The sequence below is a fragment of the Triturus cristatus genome, chromosome 3_1, assembly GCF_964204655.1.
Source record: "Triturus cristatus chromosome 3_1, aTriCri1.1, whole genome shotgun sequence".
NCBI classification, from domain to species: domain Eukaryota; kingdom Metazoa; phylum Chordata; class Amphibia; order Caudata; family Salamandridae; genus Triturus; species Triturus cristatus.
Genome location: NC_140583.1, coordinates 185040333 through 185062409, shown reverse-complemented (window position 1 = coordinate 185062409; position 22077 = coordinate 185040333). Strand labels below are relative to the sequence as shown.

General features: G+C 44.5%; 1 protein-coding gene across 2 annotated transcripts in view; it reads left to right on the top strand.

Annotated features, from left to right (window-relative positions):
• The window catches only part of BDNF (brain derived neurotrophic factor), a 114490-nt gene that overhangs the window by 2236 nt on the left and 90177 nt on the right, over positions 1-22077 (top strand). The window lies entirely within an intron of this gene.

Below are 22077 nucleotides of genomic sequence, written 5' to 3'. Positions count from 1 at the left end.
GTAACTCCTGGTTTGACTATAGTAGGGTGTTGTTACACACGCTGGATAACTCCGGGCTCTCACTTACGTAGGGTGCGATGCGGTGCTTTAAATGGGCCAGTAATTTCCGGTCCTGAGTACCGGCACCTTTTTATTTTGAGAGGGAGAGTACCTGCATGTGTCAAGAAAAACGTAATCCGATAATTTGGAGAGTCCCGGCACTTCTCAGAGGCAGGCAGGTGCCCTGGTAACAAAGTACCCGTCCCGCAGTTCTATTTTTCCGATTCAAGCACCGGTGCGGTGACACAACCTGGACAGCTCCTGGCGTTGACTCCTCTGAGGGACTTTGGCAGGTGAGGGAGCACCTGGCCCTGGCTCCCCCAAGGTGCTGCCCACACGCAGGACGGCTCCTGGCGTTGGCTCACTTGGCCGGCCTCTGCCTCTGAGCCCCACGGGTTATATTGGCACGTGGGTCAACACCTGTGACAGGCTCCGGTAAGGTGCTATGGCACAGACTGGGGAGCCCCTCCCTGTCACTCCCACAGGGTGCTGTGGCACACTGGACAGCCCCTGCCTGTAACGCCCACGGGGAGCAGTAGCACACATAGGCAGCCCCTATCTGTGACTCCCACAGTATGCTGTGGCACACACAGGCAGACCCTATCTGTGACACGGGGCAGCCCTTGCCTATGACTCCCTGGGGGTGCTGTGGCCCCCACGGGCAGGCCCTCCCTGTGACTCCCACGGTGTGCTGTGGTCCCCACGGGGCAGCCCCTGCCTGTGACTCCCACTGGATGCTGTGACTCCCACATACTACAGAGCTCCTGGCTCTCATTTCATTGGTGCTGTGGCACACAGGAAAACTCTTGACGTTGACTCCCACGGTGTGCTGTGGCCCCCCCATGCTCCCCCGCCCCAGACTCCCATAAGATGCTGTGACTCTCACGTACTAGAAAGATCCTGGCTTTCCCTTTTATTGGTGCTGTGGCACACAGGAAAACTCTTGACATTGACTCCCACGGTGTGCTGTGGCCCCCATGCCCCCCACATGTGACTCCACCTGGTGCTGTGACTCCCACGTACTAGAGAGCTCCTGGCTCTCACTTTCATTGGTGCTGTGGCACACAGGAAAACTCTTGACATTGACTACCACGGTGTGCTGTAGCACCCAGGACTAACAACGGGCTCTGACTACCGGGAGAGCCCGGTTGAAGCCCGCCTCGCTTTTTATGAGTTCTAAACTCAAACCAATAAATAGTCGGCAGGTTTATGTTCGGGGGCAGACGTCGAACGTCGACGACCCCCCTCCCCCCCACCTCTGCCCATCAGACCCCGCCTCCACATTCAGAAGTTTTGGGTGGTAATGTTCGTAGCGTCCCCCTGATTCCAAGTACAGTAAAGTAGAAGGATGGCTCACGTTTACATGCAGATGTCACACTATTTTAGCAGGTGGCGCCCCGCTGATTCGTGGCCCGAGACCCGTACTTGGTCTTTCGGATATAGTCGTTAATCCCCACCCCAGCCCCCAATGTTCTCCAGTCTCCGCGCCCTTGTTTACAGCGTCAAAATTTCAGTGTCTTATGATTCTGTTTGCTGTGTTTGTAAAGCGCACTGATACCAACGCTTCAAGGCGCTTGATCCGCAAGAAAGTCTAGATCGGTTTGTGTCTAGGCTAAAGGATGAATGCCCACACTCAACGCTCCTATATGAAGGCGATATATATGTTTTTCTTGATGCTTACCAGTGGGCCCTTGTAATTAATATGACTACTCCCCGCACGCCGCAACGTAAGAACTTTTTGAGCCCACGTTTCGTGAGGAACCGGGTGGGGTTGTTATGCAATGCACGGATGGACGTGTTGTGCTGTTTTCTGTTGGAGAGGGTGATGGGTTGGGCTCGCCTTCCCTCGGCCGCTGCAGATTTTGGTTGTGTGTGTTGCTGTGTGTGTGGTCGGGAGAGTGTGTGTAGCAGTTTCCGCTTCAGGCCTCGCTGCGGCCGCGGGGGGTTCCCCGGACCCGCTCACAGCGGGGCCTGGGGTGAGGGGGACGTTCAAAGCTGGTACACAGATCTCTACCCTTGCACGCGAGGCTCCCCGAGCCCTGTAGGAACAAGAATGCACCGCAGGAAACAAACTGAGAGGAAGCCTCGAGGGTGTTTGTGTGCGCGCATGTGGTGGTGCGCCGGAGCGAAGGGTAAGAGCGCCTTCTGCTGGTGATTCTTGGAACTTAGCAGGACAGCTAGAGGGGGCGTTGGGGGAAGGGAGAAGAGTGGCACCGGGGAAACAGGCGCACACCAGGGGTAGGGGGCAATGGGACGCAGACAGATAGACCGACACGTGTAGAGAACAGACGGGGACAGGCACAGGTGGATAGAAAGCGGGAGAGGTCTATGGAGTGACAGGCATATGTACAGACAGACAGGCCGTCTTATAGAAAGAGTTAGGGCTATGGAGTGAAGCTATTGCATGGAAAGAGACAGCTTGAAATTATATGGAAAGAAAGAACAATACGAAGGTAGACAGACAGACAGAGAAGGGTAGACAGGCGAGCAAAGAGACACCGTGGTCTGGCCAAGAGAGTGAAGCACAGACAGGCGGACACATATGCGGAAAAAAAAGACGTGAAGTGACAGGAAGGTGGACAGAGAGACAAGCAGAAACATCTAGACAGACGGATGTAGACAGCGGTGAGAACAGGAGTGTGAGACATGCCAGGCAGAGAGAGATGGGTATAAAGAGGGTATGCAGTGTGAGGCATAGACAAAGAGGCTGGTTGACAGATAGACGTCAGCCACACAGACTGTGAGAGAACCAGGAGGCGAAGGTACCGGCAGGTGGCGGCACTGAACCATCCACACTCTAGTAGAGGGGCATGATGCTGCGTTGAACGGGCGGGGGCATCGCAGATATATCTGGTCATTTCTACGGGTGGTGTCTTTTTAAGAATGTTTGGGAGGGGTGTGTTCAAGAGCAGCAACGGAAACACGGCTGGCGTGTGCCTGCGCTGGCCCCGAGAAGTTTGTCCTTTCTCTGGGACTTGCCTGCGCGCCTTTTTCTATCAACTGAAAAGTTCTGCTCGCCAGCAGGCACGTGCCACATCCGAAAACATGGCATAGGTGGTAATGCAGGCGTGCAGGAGGCTGGCCGCGGTAGCTGTGCGGGGTGGGTGCCGAGTCCCGCATGATGCATCGTTTCCAGACCGTTTCTGTCAGAAGAGACGGCCCTGGCGGTTCAAGAAGTCCCAGTGCGCCGCGGACGGCACCTCCCGTCGCACCCACTCACACAGCGTGTAAACAGCGCACCCACTCGCACACAGCGTGTAAACGAACCGGAGGGCCGGGGCGACCCCAGTTTCCACTCTCGTCCCCATAGGGAACGGATTAATGTAGGCCGCCAGAGTACAGGGGCGCGTCGTGCCATTAAGTCAGTGTCCAGGGCTTCTGCCGCCGATTCAGCTGAAACCCTCCATCAACAAAAAACGAGCGTACCAACGTGACCCTGCAGTAAAGACAAACAATCTCACAAATCAACGGACACAATAACACATCCATTTATGTACGGAACGTACTTGTGTTGTACTAAATATAGTTCAAAATACACGCACCCCCAGACACTATTGCACCAACTTGGAACGTGGGACTGTATGCTTCTCATCACCAATCAGCCCATACAGCTTCTGCAAGGTGTAACGTAGCGCCTCAATCCACCCATGCGGTGGGGTAGCCTAGGCACCATGTAACAGATTGCCTTAACTCAGTCATGCAGTATGACATCTCCTGCAGTGAGCATCGTATTACCTCAGTTTCACCACACGTGATATACCGAGGACCCACTTGACACCAAAACCAACTTCCGCAACTCGATGACCAACGTAGCAAATTGGATGAGAGACAACTACCTCAAACTTAACTCTGACAAAACAGACGTACTGATCCTCAGGAACAACACCTCTGCATGGGACCACAGCTGGTGACCAGAAGAACACGGACCTACACTCACCCGACCGACCATACATGCAAGCTCAGTATCATCCTCAACAACCACCTGACCAAGAAGCGACAAATCAATGCAGCTGACTCCTGCTTTCACACCCTCCGCATGCTCCACAGAATCTTCAAATGGATCCCAGTTAACACCAGAAAAAACACCACATAGACCCTCGTCACCAGTCGCCTCGACTACAGCAATGCTCTCTACGCTGGAATCACCACCCAGCTCCTCAGAAGACTCCAGACCATACAGAACGCTGCAAGCAGACACATCTTGGACCTCCCCAAAACAGACCTACATCACTCCTCACCTCAGCAACCTCCTCTGACTCGCCACTCAGAAAAGATGCCATGTCAAGATACTCACACACGCCTATAAAGCCCTCTACAACCAAGGACCATCCTACATCAACCATCAACTAAACTTCTATCAGCCCCCAAGACACTTGCACTCGGCTTCACTTGCCCTCGCACATATTCCCCGCAACCGTCGCAGTTGGGAGCGCTCCTTCACCTACATCGCCGCCAATGCCTGGAACGACCTGCCCCTCCACCTCCAAACGGCACCGTCTCTGGCGAGCTGCAGAAAGAGACTCAGGACCTGGCTCTTCGACAGAGACCTAGAACCCTCAGCGCCCAGCTACCCTGAGGGGTGACAGTGCCGCGCTTTACAAATGACTGATTGATTGAGTTAAGCCATGCAGAACAGCTACTGCAGTGTGTAAAATTGCCTTAGTATAGTCATGCAGTGTTATATTTACTGCAGGGTGTATCATATTGCCATATTGCCTCTGTTCAGGTACGCGTGGCATAGCTAATGCAGTAACAGCTTGCTTCAGTTTTTCCATACAATGGTGTTGCTTGTTCACCATGTAACAGACTGCCTTATCTCAGTCATGCAGCACAATAGCCACTGCATTGTAAGATTGCCTTACCCCAGTTATGCAATGTGATAGCTACTCCTGTGTGTATCATATTTCCTCGGTTTATCCATGCAGTGTCATAGATAGTGCAGTTTGTAGCTGTTTCTCTCAGTTCATGCATGTAGCGGCAAAACCACTGTAGTGTGTAAAGTTTCTGAAGTTCAGCCAAGCAGTGGGATAGCCATCATAGTGGATAGCAGATTTCTTCAATTCCACCAGGCAGCAGCTTAGCTACTGCACTGCCATGCAACAGAGCAGCTAACAGCTAACTCCAGCCATGCAACAGGACTGCAGATTCCCTTAGTTCAAACATTCATCAGGATAGCTTCTGCAAACTAACAGAAGTACTCTAAGCAACAGGATAACTACAGCAGCGTGCAGCAGTTTTCTCAGTTGAGCCATTCAGCAGTGCAGTGTTTATTAGGCTGTCCTAGGTGTACCATGCTATGAGTTAGCTAATGCGGCGTGTGACAGATTGCCCCATTTTGTGCCAGAGTCCCACACAAAGTGTGGGATCCGTGGAACAGGTTGCCTACCACAGAGGGTGGCAGATGTTTCTCAGTTGATCCATACATCAGGATGGCTTCTGCAGGGTGCAAGAGATTGCCAGAGTTGAGACGTGAAGCTGATTGGAGAATGTGGCAAGATTGTGGCTGTTGTGCAACGGAATGCCACAGGTGAGCAACCAACTCTCTTTCAAGAGGATGAAACGTTGTGGCCTCTCAATGTGTACACAAGGCCCTGACTGAGAACCCATCATGCACTATTATGATATATAAACATGCCAGGGATTCAGGATTCAGGAAACTTCTGACAGCTGAGCTATTTAGGCTTGCTTTCAGCTGATATCCAAACAGAATGGGGTTTATGACTGAAGCACATCGAACACAGTCACTCACTTTTCCCAATTAGATTCTAACTTCCCCTCCCCTCCTCCTCATTAACCTATAGTTTTGCCTTCTCTTCAGCGCCATGAAGTATCCAGAGGGTAACACACACTGTTTCACAAATCTGGGTGTGGGGCACTAGGCCAGGAATTCCACTTGACTAACCTAGCATTATGGCCTCAAGAGTTGGTCTGATAGCCACAAATCCATTTCATACATCTACACTGAAGTGTAATAGTCAGAGGTGGGAATTAAACATCTGTATAGTCTAGAGGTAAAAGGCTTGTAACACCTTGGGGAGAGGAGTTGGCCGAACCGCTAGGGCGGTGGACCTCGAATCTGGGGAACTGGGTTTGAGTCTCGGCAATGACGCTGAACATCCTGTGATTCTGGGAAAATCACTTAATCTCCTCGTGCCTAACAAAAATGAATGAGTTCTCATGTAATGTAACTGGTGCTATGTAAAGTGCTCTGACACCCCATTCGGGTCAAGTTCACGCTATATATATAAAAAAAAAAGCACCTTGACATTTGTATTGCACTGAGCATGGTCCGTGCATCTCTCTGCTTGTTGTCATGACCTTGGACAAGTGAGCTGAAATAGAACATTTTGTGATGTCAAACTGTTTCAAGTATGTGCATACCTTCTAGGGTCTGGTATATGAACTGTGACAATTTAGTTTCTGTCAGCATCTATTTGAGTTAGCTACCAGTAGCCAAATGAGTTTCCTTCAGGAAAGATGATTTTTTTTATAATGGCCCGCAGGCATCAGAGCTCTCTACATCAGTAGCATGATACAAGGGTACAGCAAGTTACAGTTACTATAATTACGTTCAGACATATTGCATTGGTAGTGGCGACCAGGGCAAATGCAGCTGTCGGACAAGAGATGTACAGGGTTCAAGCATTGAGTAAGATGGTGTGAGGATGCAGTGAATGTAGTTTGTCTCCTGGATAGAGCACGTAGGTATGGAAGGTATTAGGAGAAACAAATGTCTTGGCATGATCCCAGGTAACTGATTGTAGACCTCTCCCTAGACTGATGCTGTAATGTACATTAGCATTTTCGGGACAACCTTCTGCCCAAATCCACTGGCACAGCCAAAACTGCATTCGCAATAAATCATTCATCTCATATTCATCTTATCCATTGTTCAAAACGTTAATTTTCCATAAATACTCCATGTATTCCCTTTTGGAATGGTTTAGATCTTCATGCAAGCGTTAAGCCATTTTACATATTTCTGATGTTCCTGCCGGGCCATCCGAACCTCTCTTCAAGAACACGACTGGAGGCAAATTCATTCATAGCAGTTTATTCAAAATCCAATGCATTTCGGGCCTCAAGGGCCCTTCGTCAGGGAAAACTGTAATGTACATTAGAACATGCAGTGGAATGTTCAAGCACTAATGGCAATTGAAGGATGATTTCTATAACACAGTATCATGTGATGCAATAATAGTCCATCAGCCAATCAAAATCCAGCTCCTACAGATTCTGCAGTTCTCATCTCCAGGTACTGATTACGATGTCAAACTATCCCGGTAATTGATATTTCATGGTGAATATATAAGACGATACAGCAAGCTATATGTGATCTTTTTTTAAAACGTAAAAATAAGAAAGGTTTGTCTAGAACTGCTCTTCCCTGTGGAAATGCTCTAATGGCATTAATGAACAGTCGAGAGGGCATTATGAGTGAGATAATTGGATCTCAGACTAGTTATGTACCCTCACATTTAGCTCATACGTGTCACCTGGGTGATGAGCTGGCAATTAACTGGTGAAATTGCCCTCTAGATCATCCATTAATGCTATCTTAACTCCCGCTATGGAAAAATGATAGTAGCTAATCCAATCAGAGGGTTTGGAATTAAGATGTAGAATGCAGTGTTTCCTGCATTCCGAATTTCACTGACTTCAGTGAAAATATTCAGCTGGTACATGAGGTGAAGATGGACAAGGAACATGTACCTCTGTGTGCTTGGGTGGTGAGCTTGGCGAGAGGGGTGCTAACAGCGTTAATGACCTCATGTTAGGCATTTATAGCTCTTAATGGCCCTTACACCAAATTAAGCTCCCCTGCCTTCTGCACTTAACTGCGGGTGCAGGCAGTTGACTGCTGTCAACTCACTCAGAGGAGTTCAATGTCTCTTAAAGAGGTTACAATAGAACTTCGGATTACTAAACCAATATTTTGGCTAATTTTTGTGATGTTTTGTTTACATTTAATATCATTCATTTTATATAGTGCTAACTACCTATGAGGATATGTTTAGTGCAAATCAACCAAACCAGGAAAAATAATGTCTATTCAGGGATTATATCACGATAACATATTACTCTACATCTAAAACGAAGGGTATGTTCTGGTTTAGGGCTCCGAATTTAGTGAGGGAGCCTCATTCTAGTGTTCAAGATAAATATATATATATATATTTTCACCACCATGCTGAGAAGGAACAGACTGCAATATGTTTCATGGAAACAGCGCGCAGGCTTTATTTGAGTGTTTCTTTCATGTGTGCCGTCCTGTAGTATTGCGTGGAGTCACATTTTACAATTAGAGACATTACGGGTCCTTAAACTTAATGAAAAGCGTTTGTGATTCTGAATGTACTTATCGCTGCCATGTGTCTAGTAACATGCCTGCCTCGCCCGAGGCAAGTTTCACAATAGCTGTAGCCTTAATAACATTCTTTAGTCTATGTAATACTCGTAAAAACAACAGAAGGAAAGTGTATCTGTATTTAGAAAGAGGTTTGATTCTAGAAAGCGTTGGTTGGAAACACTAAAATACTAGACTGCTGTTGAAGATTGCCCCAGCGCTAGAATAGCCTGTTTACAAAAGCAACAGGCTGTTCCTTTAATTAAAAAAATATTCTCCTGTTCAAATGTAACCTTTACTGGAATTTTAAACACGCTGGCTACCATAACTCGAATTCCAGCGCCAAATAATCTTTCTTCTTTTCTTCTGCTTCATATGACATTGGAGAGTAAACAGGAGAACCCTGGGTAAATAATTGGATTTGTGATGATAGAGTCCATGTGCTCAGCAAGATGCAAAGCTTTCACCAGTGCAAACATCTCTAAATGTACATGTGCCGGGCCCTGACTTGCAGCCCGCCGGGGTAGGGTTCAGCAGTGAAGAGAGGGATTGAGTCATTATTGATTGATAGGCTCCCAGAGAAGCACCTCGAAGTGGGAATGAAACGGGAGCATAGCTAAAAAAATCACAGCCAGGTGGCTGAAAGCCAGGTGACAATATATCAAAAGATGTGATGGTTGCAGTATGTGGAAAGCAAGTCAGAAGGGTGGGCCCTTTAAAATATGTCTGCCATATTTCAGTATTTTAGTGTTTTGGAATTTTAGTTCAGCGGCATGGGAACTAGAGGGTTTTTGTGCCTACATGACACATACATGGATGAGAGTTTAGTATACTCGCTAGGAAGGCCTCTAGGCGGGTTCTGGAATGAGCAAATCTGATACAGAGCCTATGTTTCCATACGAATCTTCTCCCGTTCCGAATGACCAAGTACGATGTGAAGATCTCGTCTGCGTTGACCAAATCATTTGCAAACCAGATCCAGTCACTCCGACTCGTTCGCAGCCGAATCGGGCCGCGCAATGTAGCCGGCTTTCGAACGAGCAAGTACGATGCACGATTCGGACAGCCATATCTACTCAGTCTCAGTGAGATGAAACTGCTGTGGGAATCGTACTTCAGGGGGCTGTAGCAGGCCCCCCTTCACCCGGGGTCCTCCGAATCAGTCCCGCGGGGGACCGATGGGTCCCCCCTTTCCATGCATGTACAGTGTGGCGGGCACCATAGGGTGCACGTCAGAGGGTGTACGCTTTTCCCCACCCACCCCTTTTTGCCATGGGAGCCTGTGTATGCGTTTGGTATACAGGTTCCCATAGAGTTCAATGGGAGTTAGAGCGAAACAAGTTCGTCACCATACGGGTGCATCGGAATCGGTCGCTCGGACTCGCGGAGCGCAATTCGCTAGGAAAGCCCTCTGGATCCGAGGGCTTTCCTAGCGAGATCGTAATAGGCCCCTAAAATGTAAATTTTATAGTCCTTCGGTTGAATATAGGAGGCTGTTTAAGTACTGACATGGAGAAAAGGGGGGTGGGGCAACCCTGTGCCATTAGATATTAAAACCCCAGAGGTTTGATATTGTGTATTGTGCATGACTCTTTGGCGTCAGGATTTCACCCTATTTGGCTGTTTTTATTTTTAATTTGGTCTATTTTTCATTTTCGTTTCACTCTCCTATATATCTAGTGCCTGGTTTATGTTTCAGTTTTGGAAGACTCCGTTTTTCAGAAGATGAACATACCAAATTTATTAGAAATCCCTCTGTCCTGGATAAGGTGGTAGTACACTAAACTACTGATAATGAATAGTGTCTCAAGTTACAAATTCTAAAAGAAAAAGAAAAACGAACAGAATCATATGCACATTTTATGTTAGAAAGATGCAGATTGGAATTATTCTGGCAGGTCTTTATGTCAAGAATATACCAGCTCTCTCTCCAGAAAAGAAGTTGTTTCTGGAAAAATGCCCCTGATTATGAACAGATGTTCTAGGGAATGGATGATGTTACCTATTGATACAGCAAAGGAGATAGTAATTATATTTAAAAAAAAGAAATTAAACAATTGAAAGAAAAACTAAAACATTCAAATACTTTGAAGGAAGCTAAGAAAAAAACATGAAGAAATAAATGGTGAAATGAAAAAGCTTGATCACTGTCTAATGAAAAGGACAATTTAAAGAAAGATATTAGGAATTACTCCATAGAAGAAATGTCCCTTATCTTTCTTCTGGATTATACACTACATCAAGCTCTGATAACAGATAAAGGTGGTGACTTGCTCTACTACTTTTTCTTTGGATTCAGATGGAGAAGGCCCTTCAGGGTTGAAGCTAGCTGGTGAGGCCCACAATATTCTTGCTCTAAATGAATAATATATGTGCTTTTCTCTCCTTTTTTGGAGAACCGCAGAGGTCGACAGAGATGGGCATTTCAAGACTCATGCATAGGCAGGTACCAATGACAGTACCCTTCCCAGGATTATTTAAAGAGAAGGAGATAACAGTACTGTAAGAGCATTGTAAACAACAGAATATAAGTCCAGAAAAGCTGTCTTCAATCTAACCTCTAAAGCCTTCCATTGGAATGAAATTAGGGTTATAAGTAAAAGACACCTGTTTGTGGCGTCTCAGATATTGAATTGGTTTCGAGTTATAGATTGTGTTAGAAATGGGGTTTCTAGTTGGCAGGAGTATTCACCTTGTCCAAGTATGGACCACCACTCTAGTCAGGATAAGTTAGAAGCACACCAGGATAACCTGTGCTCACCTTCTGGTAGCTTGGCGCAAAGCAGGCAGGCTTCCCTTAGAAGTAATATGTAAAGTATTTGTGTAACACACACAGCACACAGTGAAGCACCACAAAAAGACTCTATACAGATTTATAAAAAAAAAATAGAGAATCTTTATATTATCAGGATATGGTAAAAATGATAAAAACCCAATTATTGGGTTCAAAGGTATCAAGTTTGTACATATAAGGAAAAAAACAGCGAAAAGCTTTGGGTTATCAGAATTTGGCGGCACTGATGAAAATTGAACCACTGGGTTCAAAGGTATTGAGATTGCGAATACCAGGCACCGGCGTGGGGGAAGAGACATGTACAGCAGGTTGGCTCCTGCTACCTTGTGGAGAGCACTCTCAGAGCTGTGTTGTTGCGCGGCTGCTGAGGGTCACAGGTCTCTTTGGCGTCACTTGGCAATACGTCGGCCACATAAAGCCGCACTGAAGGTTTCTTTCAGTGCAGCTTTGGCACTGGTACAACCGCTTACTAGAAGGGGGACCACGCTGAGGGAGGTTCCCGAGGTGCAGCCCTGGGGAAATTGCTGAACAGGTGATGGTTCCTCTTGGCCTCGGGGCTTCCCCTCGATGAACTTTGGGCCCACACGAAGAGAGGTGATGACTCCAGTAAGCTCAAATGTCCTGGGTGCTGGTAACTCTGTCAACAGGCACAAATGAATGGAGGATTGAAGAAGCATAAAGATGCACCGACAGTAATACCACACTCACTTCTCAGCAGCACCAGCTATGACTTCAGCGTGCTCTCACATGACAGAGTCCTGGCAAGGGTAGAATGGTATGGTGGGCTGTAAAGTAGCCGATCACAAAGTCTTTGCTGTCTCTGAGACCTTATGGAGAACAGGAGGCAAGTCAGCAAGCCCTTGGAATCACCCTGGACTGAATCCTTAGTTTTTCTAGTAGGACAGAGGTCAGCACGCAGCAGGGAAGCAAAAAAAACTGGGCAGCAGTTCCTGGGAACCGCCAGACACAGCAAAGAGGCAATCCTTCTAGCACAGCAGCATTTACTCCAGTAGAGTTTCTTGCAGGTCCAGTATTGTACTACTTTGATAGGGCCAGAACCCTCATACTTATACCCCAAAATGCCTTTGATGGGGGTGACTTCAAAGTGGCCTTCAGGAGTGATCAAGGGTCCCTTTCAGCACAGTCCAGGCTCCAGACTACTGGTGGGTGGAGGGGGTAGATTAGCCCTTTGTGAGAGAGCAGGACACAACCCATTCAGATGTGAACTACAGCTCCCTCTCACTCTCCCAGATCAGGGAGGCTATCAGTATGTAGATGAATGCAGATGGCACCCAATCCTTCCTATGTTTGTGGCTGTCTAGAGAGTATGCACAAAAGTGTAGCTGTCACCCTGGCCAGACATGGATTGGAGACAGGGTGTAGGCACACAGAGCAAAGGGAATAGCCACTTTCTAAAAGTGGCATTTCTAAAATTGTAGTGATAAAGCCAGCTTTACTATTAAAGAGAGCTATCATTAATATTCCAACCCTACCAAACATGACATAATTTCTTCTTTCTGATCAGGAATTACCACTTAAAAGTATATAAGGGAATGCCCAATGCTGGCCTATGGAAGGAGTCTGCCTCACAGCAGTGAACAATGAATGTAGCTGTTTGTCAAGGACAGGACATGTAAAACTTGAAAGTACATGTCCTGCCTTTTAGTTACACAGCACCCTGCCTTTAGGGTCTCTTAGGGCCTACCTTAGGGGTGGCAGAAAACTACACACAGACCGTGCAATGGCAGGCCTGAGGAAGGTTTGAAAGGCTACTTGGGGGGGCAAGGGTGGGTGTGTGGCACAACCAGTGCTGCAGGCCCACTGGTAGCATTTATTTTACTCACCCTGGGTATATGATATACCACTCGTCATAGACCCCGCCCGCTAATGCAACGGCCGGCACTGGGCGGGGAAAGGGGCGGGCACTGAAGGGGTTAAATATGCCAAACAGGTGTAATCCAATTATACTGTGTTTTAAGAGGAAAGCACACACACTTTAGTTCTGATTAGCAGGGGTAAAGTGCCTAGAGTCCTAAAGCCAACAAAAAGCGGGTCAGAAGAACAGGAGTATGAAGGCAAAAAGTTTAGGGTAACCCTGCAAAAACAGCCAGGTCCAACAGAGTGATATGCATGCTTTTTAAAAAGAAAATCAGACCAAGAAGTATTATATGCAAAGAGCTAGTGAGCCTGAAAGATGTGAGGGTGTCTAGTTTGAAACTGACCTTCACCACCAGGTTTCACCTTTACCCTAATACCTGGATACCGTACCACCAGATGTTGCAATTTTTAAAAACATCATTTTGGCAGGCTTGAACAACTTGACTAAATCTTTTCCACATGTCCCTTCCAGTGTATCATCCTAGAAAAAAGGGGTCTCAAACGTTTTTATGGCCATTGATACCTTCAGCATTAAGTTGTGTGACAAAGGCAGTGTTATACTGCAGACGGATACTGCTACGTATAATAAGAAAGTAGAGGAGATGCCATGAGAAGATTAGGTTCAGCACTCATAAGAATCTTCAGAGGAAGATTTTGAAGGTGACACAGTAGTTCTGTTGTGAGGAGACATTTGTGAGCAGGAGAATGCCTTTCTTAATAATAACCACACAAAGGTACTCCAATGCTGACATGTTATAGTCTCCCTAAAACACACAAAGAAGACATGGTCATCTTTGAAGACCCATAGTTTATTCCTTAATGCATATACTGAACCAATTTCCACATGTATGGACACATTTTCTAAAGCCTACAGTCTGCTCGTTAATGTTTTACATCAAGGAGACTGTAAATGTTCCAGAAAATTGAACATCATCCCTTTAATGCAGACCAGGAAACATAAGTTATGCAATAGCACTTTACATGAACATTCTAGAAGATTATCAACCTAAAAGTATTAGTATGGGGTTAATGCTCCCATAGTGTAGCAAATGTGTATATGGAAGCTTTGCCGAAAGATAATGAAATTGTATCTTTCTCTGAGAACATGCTATCTTGGTAACAATATATAGACAACATTTTGGTTTTGATTTGGAGTGGGGAAGTTTCTTCTAATTTGGTTGAGGAGTTTCTCCTCTGACTGAATCTCTGCGACAAAAACCTAAATTTTACAGCAAAAAATGAACTATTCTACGTATTCGGATCCGTAACTTAAATGATCTTTCTGAGGTTGATTTATACACAAAGCCAACTTCCCAACATACTTTATAAAAATGTGTCTAGCTTTTTATACCACAAAGAGATAGAGTTGACCTTTTGGTCAGTTCTGTTTCTGGGGCAGCAGCACCACTTTGGAATATTTTTAAAAAATCTGCTTCTGTTTTGAAAGAGAAACACATTGAGATGGGATTTGCGGATTTAATCCTGTAAAATGGCAACTATTTTGATAGCGAATTCATTTTCACCAGTAATAAAAGGAATAGCATATAAAACAGATAGGGTATGTGTCACATGCTATTCGAAAACAGTGTGATTAATGCTAACTGATAGATTCTCAATGTCGAAGTAGAAAATAATCCAGGAGACAAAATATTAAATTGAGAGACAATCTGATACACAATATCCTTAGGAAATGTACAGGTACTTCGGAGGATCTTTGATAACTTGTCTTTTGTAAAAGGTATTCATATACGTGGAACAAGCCAGTAATGTAAAGCAGCCTGGTTATTGACAAACTTGACTTTAATGGAAATATTAGGTATCTCATCAGATGACGAATTGCAGCACTAAAAATGTGATTTATCTGATTAGTAGAACATTGGAATGTTGGGAGCTCCATTGAATACAATGGAGTGCTCTGGGCTTCTAATGACCGGTTGAAGCCAGAGGTCCAACATTTCAATGTTTGATCAGAGCTGTTGCTATGAACAAAAGGCCTCATCCCCTCGGGCTCTGTGAGTCCTTTGTTATACAAATTGGAACTTTCTGCCTTCTAGGGGTGGAATGTTCTAATGGCCTTAGAGCCTTATGTAGCGGGCTCTACCAGCTATTAAAGGCCTGCTCCCTTGTTGAACTTTAACACTGGAGCAGGCTTTTAATGGCCGGTAGAGCCCGCTATGGTGGGTTCTAAGGCTATTCTTCTGCAATTCTATTAAGGATATGTAGCGGAAATAGGCAGAGAGACGAGGATAGGCTTCTGTGAGCATACATCAGGTGGGTGCACTAAAACAATTAGCTGCTACTTTAGTACTGCATTGTTTGGAACTGCATTATAAAGAAAACAATTTAAAGTGGAATATTGTTCAGTAGATTGTGATCTGCAGCACAGGTGGAGAAATTACACAAAGAAGACAACTTGGAATTTCACTTCCTACACTCACGAATCAGGCCTTAATAACAAAAATTCCATTGGACAGTGTAACTCCCTGTGGATACTGTACTGTTTCTTTTTTAGACCAATGCCATCTAAACCATTATGTTTACCCAAAGAAGATATAAGTCATTAGTATGTTAATATTTCTGTCTTTAGTCTGTGAATAGTCTTGGACCTTTTGACAGTTATGTGCTATTGTAGATGGATTTGACCTATTTCTACCGACTGTTTCAATGCCATTTAGTATACTACATTCGTTTTTAAAAAGCAAATGATTGAGCCCCATGCACATATAATGTTTTTGTCTCGGACTTTAGAGATTGTGAGAACAATTTTGGATCTATGTATTCACTAGCTATGTGGTATTGAAGGTCATATAATTTATATTTGTTTGTAAGGCTGGTGTAGAAACAGATCAGTGTCATAGTTTGTGATGATGTTGATTTATACTCATTGAATTCTCATTTTAATTCTCTATCCCTTGATTAAATAGGACAGTAGGAGAGCCTATTTCCCGATCGTGAGATTTACACTTTATTGTTATTGCAATTTTACAATGTATACTTTATTTGACTATGTTTAGGGTCATAGAGGTTGGCATTCCAGCTTTTTCTTGGAAAATAACTTTTCTTCTTTGTGGCTGTGGAGTTCAGCCAACAGTGTAATGATAGTATTCTCCATACACAGCGTGATGATGTCAGACTCTAGAGGCACTATTAGTCCTGACATACCTGGCGTGGGAATCCCCCAGATATTTCGCCTTCACTCCCTTCTTTTTGCTCGATTTGTTTTTGGGGCTTTAGGACTCTGTGCACTAATCAGAGGTAAAGTACCTGTGCTCTCTCACTTAAGCATAGTAGAAATGGTAGGCTCCTAATTGGCGCCTTTAATTTACTGAAAAGTCCCTAGAAAACCATACTACGTGTACCCAGAGCCTATTAATTGAATGCATCTAGTGGGCAGCAACACTCATTGTCCATCCCACTTAAGTAGCACTGTAAAGCTTGTCTCAGCCTGTCACTGCAGCCTTTATGGAAATTTTAAACTGTCATTTCAACCTGGAAAAATAAACCTTTTGCCAGGCGTAACTCTACCTTTTTAATACTTATAAGTCACCCCTATGGTAGGCAAAGATTCACAGGGCTGGAGTGCCTTGTATTTAAAAAGTGTGACATGTGAACTTGAGTTTTACATGTCCTTACAGGGGAAAACTATCTTTTCACTTTATCAAGGCTATATGTCCCATAGACTAACACAGGGTTACTTTATTACACTTAATAAGTGATAACTTCAGTTTGAGAACAGATAGAGAATTGCTTCTTCCACTCATTTGAACTGAAATTGAAAGACTTCTTTAATGGTAAAGTCATATGTTTAGGTACTATTCTGAAAATATCTCATTTTGAAACTTGGCTTTTTTTCAGCTTTAACCAAATGTGCCTTTCTGCCAGTTTCCAGGGTCCTATGACTGTGATAGCCCTCCTGTGGTGTGATGTGTATTTCTCTCAGACATGGGGACAAAAGGGCCTTGGGTGTGGGGCAGGGGGTTCTTCTCCTGAGCAGGATGGCCTGGGGGTTGTACTCCTCTCTTCCTGAGTTTCAAAGGGAAGCCTGAAGGCTTTACCCACCCTTTCTGACTTCTAAGGTTGCTTGCTTTGCCACTGACAAATGCACCGCCTACCTAGGCCTGCCAGCTATTCTTCCCGTTGGACAGATTGGAGACAAGACTAGGAAAGGCGGAAGGTTAGATAAAGTGGGCACCACCACCTACAAGCTGCCACTGGGAACCTCTTATCAGAACACTCATAGACCTGTGGAAAATTTAGAAGAAGGACTAACCTGCTGTTTGAAAAAGGAAGACTGTGCTTTCTTACACTGAACTCAAGACCCCCTGACATGACTCCATGGGTCAGTTGGCTGACCTTCTGCTTGAACTACATTGAAATAACACGCTTCCATTGGCTTTCCCTGAAACTTCCCTGTTGACTAACAAAAACTGGACATGTCTGAGCCCTGCTTCTGACCTCTGCAGGATTGAATCCCCATCTCCAAGAGGTGCCCACTAGGTCCTGGACCCTTGGCTGGCATTAGAGTATACTCCACCTGACTTACAAATAAGCTGCAGGGGAAATTCCTGACGTTTGGGGCTCTTTGCAGCCACCTGTGGGTTCCTCGCATCAGCAATTATCGCAGCGTCTCCCACCAACGGCGAAGTTCCGACAGTGCCCTGCTCTGCACACCAAACAGTAACTGAATGCGTCTAGCGCCAACAAGTTGCTCCAGTGGTGACCTGCTCTCAAACTCCTTCTAATAACCCAATTTGTTACAGGCACACTGAGTATATTTTTATAAGGATAATTTTGTTCCTGTCAGGGACTTTGGTAAGCGCTTGTGCCCTGTTATGCATTTTGGCTTCTTTATTTGGCGGGTGTTAGCTAGTCAGCAGTTTTGCAACAATAAATCACATATTTTAAGAGGAATTACTATTGAGACTGTATAATTCCTTGCTTTGTGTTACTTCAGGCACCAGCAAGGTGCCTTCTGTACAGCACTAATGGGACACTGATTCTAATACAATGACTTTGCAAACATCTTTGCATTACATTATGCCTAGTGATTGATGTTTTTTCTTTCTTCTTTGTTGCTTTTATAATATTGCGGTTTAGTGAGATGTATAGATTAGTGCTTGGGGCTTATGTAGAGAGAGAGCTGGCTACTCTTCTGATTGATGTCTTTCCATACTAAGTTTTGTAGATCTGGTTGTGTAAAATAGAGAAGTCATCTTGCATATGATATACCTTATGCATATTTTAAAGACCCTGAGACATACCAAAGAAGGATCGAGCGTGACTAACTTAAAAGGAGGAAAAAGGCAGTGAAGGCCTCACTGAATTTGAATTATTTGAATTATACCATGCAAATATCTTAGACATATAAATGGAGCTGAGGTTCCTTTACTTCGTATGCTCCAAAACATTACAGGGTGATTACTAGGTGAACCCTGTATACCAAGGAAAACCATTGTGGAGAGATTATGTGTTTTACATCATATTAAAATGGAAGAGAGAAGCACGTTTCTGTGCAGCATTATCACATTTTTAGTGTAACACTTTGATGTGGTCTTCCGTCTCTTTTCTCTACCTATCACACTCAAATTTTCGATTTGAGAACATTTTTAGAATGATTTTTCTCACTTTCATTTAATTTGATGCTTTGACTAATAATTATGGTACTCATAATATTTGTTGTGTATTGAGTTATAATGAATTGTTTCGTGGTGGGTCAATTTACTAAACATATATCAAATGATTTTCATACTCTTAAAAATAACGGAGTCTTTCCCTGCGCTTGCTTTGATTGCATTTTGCATGTGTCCTGAAGAAGGTGGAAGGAGTCATTGAAGCCCACCAAAACATATGTAAAATTTTTTTAACTTGATTTACTGGTTGGTGATCACAGTACATTTGAATCTTCAAACTATGAACTATCTACTGAAGGTGATCCCATATATTCCAGAAACCATATATTAGAGTGTGAACGAGTGGGTATGAAGAGTGGCATCTTATATTGATGAACCTTTTTGATGCATTATATGTTTGCGCATATTTTTGATAATACAATTTAAAAATATATATCTTTTTTTTAATGCTTCTTTTAATACAGCAGGGACCAAATCGTGTTGACGTATTGCAGATTATAGGTGAAAGGTGGGCAAGACGTCTTTAATGCTGTGTTAATATTACTGATATGGCTCCCTTCCATTGTCTTCAGGGTTCGCTTGAGTTTTAATATTGTGTATTAAATGTCGAATGGTACATAATGTTACTTCAGCTACTCCTGGCATTAAAGTGATATTGTGCCCATGTCTGAGCCAGCATTCAAAGCAAACACACTGAAGGGTCTATCGTTTAACTCTTTAAAATGGTTGAATGTTGTAAATCCAGGCAACAGCCTGTTGGAGTAGTTTTTGGCTCTCAGAACCTCTTAGTACTCACGCCCGTCCATGGTTTTTGTTTCCTTTGACCATTGTGTTCACATCATCAATTTTACATCCCAAATTAGAGACTGGAGGCTCATTCTCAAAGTAGTTGTGGAACACCAGCGGTACATGGGATCTTCAGTTTCTGCACCACTCAACTACTGCGGGGTAGGTTACAGGGTACTAACAGTGAAAGGGAAGAGAATTTGCATGAATTACTCAAAAGTAGGAAGCCCAAGTGAATCGTGTATTGAACACCTTAGGTGACTCAGTAATGAAAGTCTAGAAGTCTAGATGTTTGAGCTAATGACAAATGAAGGGCACAGAACAGACATCTAAACCAAGTATTAGCTGTCCCTTAATAAATATAACACACACTCACGCACGCACATACACACACATGTTCGGGGGCCTACAGTCCATGCAAGATCTTGCCACCAATTCAATAATCTGTGGTCTAACGGGGCAGGTGAAAGTGGGTGGGGAAGTGTGGCTCAATGGTTAGAGCGGCAGACCCTGATGCAGAGGTCTGGCCCTGACCAGGGTTCAGTTCCCGCCTCGGCGGGTCTTGGGCTCAATTTCCCCGGACCCGATAATTCTCGCCTCCGTGCCTATTCTAAGCATGGGTCACACTCTGCAACTCTGGGCAATAGCTTGCTTAATCTCCACAACGGCCCCAACAGTGCTAGGATGCCTGGCTTCACCTTGGGGGTTCCCAGGAGTGGGCACTTCACAGGGAAAAGCCAGGAAGGGTTCCACAGCGGTATGTGCACAGCGCCTGAGAGACCCTTTCGGGGGTGTGCGGAGCGCTATATAAATGCACTACATTTACACAGATCCATGCAAATTTTCAAAACCAGCTTCATATTTAGATGACATTGTTATACATTCAACGATGTATCAGTGTCCAAAGCCTCAGTGTGTGTCTGTATGTTTTCATGTGTGTTATTTATGTTGACTCTGTCTTATCTTATGGGAGGGTGGCAGTCAACATAATTTATTTCCCCTAGCAGCGATGGGCACAAAGAGGCATGCATTACCAGTCTGCAGTTGTATAAGGCTCAGTGCTATAAGTGACAGTTCCCAACGGATGCATATTTCTTGTAGAAAATATAATAATGAGGTGCATTTTAATTTCTGATATATTTGCTGTATTCTAGTGTACACAAAATTACATAAATAGCTCATTCAATAATTACTTAATGATCCTCCCTTTCCTTCCTGAAGAAAAATAAAATAATATTCACAGTCGCCACATTGGGATGAGTTGCCAACAGTTCACTTCTTTATAGATTGCGCCAGGCGGGGAAATTGTGTATTATTGCGGCAGAAATTTAGCTGATATGCAATTAGAATTTTCACTTTGCTATTCAAAGTGAAAAAAATCTAGCATACAACCTTCCTTCGGTATTATTGTTGGCAGTTTTGAGGTTATTACCATTTTGTGATCAATAGTCATTATTTATTTACACTTCTAGTAACTGAGTTTTAATGTATTCAGGGGAACCTATCTTGAGAGCACAGCTTTCTCTGTTCAGCACTCCCTGGTCCAGCTCCCATTCTCGCTTTGAAAGAGACACATGTAAATTAATCTATTTCTGGCAATGAAATAAAATGATAAACAAATGAGGCGCGACCTGGACATTGAAGGTGAATGTACTGAGACTCTTTGGCAGATCCTCAAGGGAGACCGCGACATGGTGTAGAGAAAGAGAGCAGCCAATGAAGCAATCCATTGCAGATCCTCCTCAGTGGGAAAGCTTGGAGATATACATAGCTCTGTAATGGACCTGCTCAACGTCATGGCTCTCCCTTCTAAGAGGGCAGACTGCTTGAGAGGAGGGGTAGGGATAAGAGATTGTTATTTTAAACTTTACCAGCCCTCCCAGCGATCTTTCTGGATCCAAATATCTTGTGGGTCCAGATTTTAGACTGCATAATCTAATTTTAGTTTTTTAATTAAACTTCATTCTTGTAATCTGATACACCATTGATAAAATAAGGCACCTGGGTTCATGGAAGATAAACACCGAACTAACACATATTGAAGAAAAAAAAGGGAATTTATTTTTAATAGCGCATCTAAAAAATCTCTGGATTGAAGCAGTGTCATACAAAAAAGGACAAACTCATAATAGCATATGGAATTCCATATTCTAAACTTAAATCCTGATCACGACGTGGCGGTGCAGGCGTGGCACCGCCAGCATATTGTGAGATCTTTACCACCGCGGAACCTCCCGGGCGGTTGCGGCGGTGCATGGCAGTTCGGCCATCAAAATTATAATACGGCGATCGGATCTCTGGTGCAGCGGAGTCTGGAACGCCACTGCTGCACCCCCATGAGTCTGGCAGTCCTCGGACCACCAGTCTCATAATCAGGCTCTAGGTCTAGGACGAGCACTTGCATGCCACTTTTCAGGAACACAGTAGCTTGAGTAAATGATTCCCGTTTAGATTAATGTGGCGATACTAACTATCTGGCATAAATCCAGCAATCATAGGCTACGGTTGGACATCACTAGCATAGAATAAAATAACTCCAATGTTTTCTGCTTCGTTTAAGTGCAGGAAGAAAGCTGAAAAAGGGATGGGTGGATTATTGGAAA